Genomic DNA, 3,128 nt, shown 5'->3' on the forward strand with positions numbered 1-3,128 from the left:
ATCATAAAATGGACCTTTGATTCCGAAAATTATTTAAAAAGTCATATTCTAAATGTGTATACCAATAATTTATATATATATTCGTTTAAAACTCCATTTTCTTTTTTTATAAAAAAATTTATATCATAGTATTAATAAATTTATATATTTAATATATTTACTATTATAAAAATATAATTATTACTACCATATAATAACAAAATGATCGACAATGATTCAATGGCCACGCCAAAATGGTGTCGTTACGTTATAAAATACCGAAAATGGCGATTGCAGGAAGTGATGTTTTCTATATTCATGGTAAACGGATGTTATCCACGGAGGCAGGCGTCCCACGTGCGGCGCACCAGTCGACAAAGTAAGTACTTACTTACATACTACGTTCAACAACCGTTTATCCGTATTCAGTGCCCTGTACACGTGCTGGACGGTTTCTATGGAGAGTTGGCTCGATTAAGACGCGTTTCTACGTAGAGTATGTACATTATGCGAACACGTGGAACGATAGTCACGCGTGGTCGCATACAAGGCAAACAACCTTGCATTCAACGAACCTGTATTGATAAATTTCGACGAACGCCTCTTGATAATTTTCAATGAAATTTGTCGAGAGAATTTTTAACGGAATACCGATAGTTACCGGGCTTATTTAATATCCGGAAGAATTTTTCGATATCGAAAACTGATATCTTTTTAACCGGTATTAAAACGATTTTCTTCTTTTTTTCTTTTTTCAAATTTCCACAAATATACTTTATTTTTAATAGCATAGAATGGTACGAATGAAGTTAGCTATAGGATATTTTCTCTGAAATCATTGTAGATTTCAATTATTTTCTTTTAAATTAAATAATAGGATGAAAGAATTGATTATTGTTTGAATATTGGGCTCTTAGTATGAATTCAAGTTCAAATAAATTAATTCAAATAGAAATTCAATTAATAGTTTGTAAATTGATTTTCAATAGATGAAATTCTTTTAAACGGAATTGTATCTATTGTATATTGTTAAGTTTAATTTGATTAATTATGATTTAACGAACAAAAAAGTTGAGAGCAAATTGAAAATTGTAGAAAATAGATCAAGATTTTGATCAAAATTTAATTTTAATAATTATTTTAATAATTTCTACATTGTACAATCAAATCCAATTCATGAAAAGCATCTATATAAGGCCCCGATCTGTAGTAATATAATTTCATATAAAAATAAATGGATTCGATGATGGTTAATTAAAATTTTTCGATAAATAAAATTCAGACAAATAAAGTAGTATTGTTGGGCCCAATTTATGCATGTCTTGACCAACAAAGCCATAATGTACTAAAATTTCACTTAAACTTCCGTTCCAAAAACGAAGTTCTATATTACATATATAGTCTGACTCAATACGTGTATCCATAAGGCCCCAACTCGTGATTTATTCTATAAAGAATAAAATGAATTTATTTTCATGTAAAAAACCACAATCAATAGGAATTGAGTTAATTGGTCACTTATTATTTTTATGTCGAATGAAAATTCAGATGGGCCCAATAACAAATAAAGAGAAAATAAAAGTTTATTTTGATTAATTCCAACGAGTTTACGTAATCCAATAATCGTTCATCAAAAGTATTATAGTATTACATACTTTATATATCATCGGGCCCAATAATTACAAAACATCTAGATAAGGCCCTGATCTATGAATATTCTCACAGATAATATACTGAAATGAATTTAAAATTCAGAATCGATAGGAATTCACTTAATCTACTATCTACCAAAAATTTCATAAATGAAAGTAGAAACGGGCCTCATTTAGAAGGTTACCGAAATATCTTAACAAATAAAAATTAAATGAAGCACAGTCTGAAATTTCAAACAAAACTCAAACAAATGTGAGTGCCATTGTACAAGTAAGGCCCATTTGGTCGGTGCGTTTTAACGAATAGGGTCGGAAGGAAGGAGGGTTGAGAGAGGCGTGCAGGAAGGATCGAAACGAAAGGTGTCGTCGGTCGAAAGACGATAGGATCCTCCTCGACTTGTGTGTGCAACGAAGGCTCGAAAAAAACGAGGCGAAGTGAGGTGAAGAGAGCTGACCTACTGTGGCAAGTGGCTCAGGGCCGTCGCTGTCCAAATCGTCCCCCGATTGCTCCCCTCTCTTTGTAGGCCTTCTCCTCATCCGGTACCACACGCAGTATTCAAGTCTCTCTTTCTCTCTCTCTTTTTCCTTTTTTTCTGTTTCAAAAGCCCTTGCGTGGCTACTGTGCGCGTTGCCCTCTATCTTTATCCATCTCCTTTTCCTCTTTACCCTTTGCCCTCGACCCTTGCTTCACGAGGATCGATAACGATTATCAGAAAAATGAATATATTCGGAGAAAAGTTTGCAAACTTTTTGAAAATGGAATGAAGTATATGTAAAAATAGCATATAATGTGAAAAAATGTTGGGATTTTATTTTGGATCATTTTTAGATCGTTCGTTTCGAATTATATATTCTATAATGATTTTCGTGGATAATTTTAAGAGATTAAAATTAAAAAAAGGAAAATATATATATAATATATTTGATAAAAATTTATAAAACCTTCTTATTTTCATGATTTATCAATAAATTTAATACGTAAAGAGTTTATATAAAAATTAATTTCATTTTTTTATAGGATAATGAATGGATGTAATTTGAAAGATCAACTGTTAATTTTTAATTTTTAATTACAAAGACAGAGACAATAAATATTTCTCATTTAATGCAAATTGTTTATAACTTAATAAAAAAAAATCTTAACCGATATAATAATATAAAATTTCTTTCGTTTTAGCCTTTAGAATCAATGCAATTTATTATTCTCTGCAAGAAAAAAAAATTTTTTAAGCTATTTCTTTCGAAAAATTATTTATAAGAATTATATTTTATCTTGAATGTTACAAAACTTTATGTATATCCATTCATGCTCTCCTTACTTTCACATTTTTTCAACTTTCATAAACTTCAAACTACAATATCTTTTAAACTAACGATTTCTTAAAATAATCAGTTGCATCTGTTAATTCGCATGAGCATAATTTAAAACCAGAATATGCGTTTCTCTGAAACCGTCCAATATTGCATTGAAATAAAAAAAAAAAAAAAAAAAAAAAA

At 29.8% G+C, this 3,128-nt stretch overlaps 1 protein-coding gene across 2 annotated transcripts in view; it reads left to right on the forward strand.

Moving 5' to 3' along the window:
• Positions 1-3,128, forward strand: part of LOC102679231 (protein roadkill) — a 134,630-nt gene that overhangs the window by 43,077 nt on the left and 88,425 nt on the right. The window lies entirely within an intron of this gene.

This window comes from Apis dorsata, unplaced genomic scaffold, assembly GCF_000469605.1.
Source record: "Apis dorsata unplaced genomic scaffold, Apis dorsata 1.3 scaffold_52, whole genome shotgun sequence".
Classification (NCBI taxonomy): domain Eukaryota; kingdom Metazoa; phylum Arthropoda; class Insecta; order Hymenoptera; family Apidae; genus Apis; species Apis dorsata.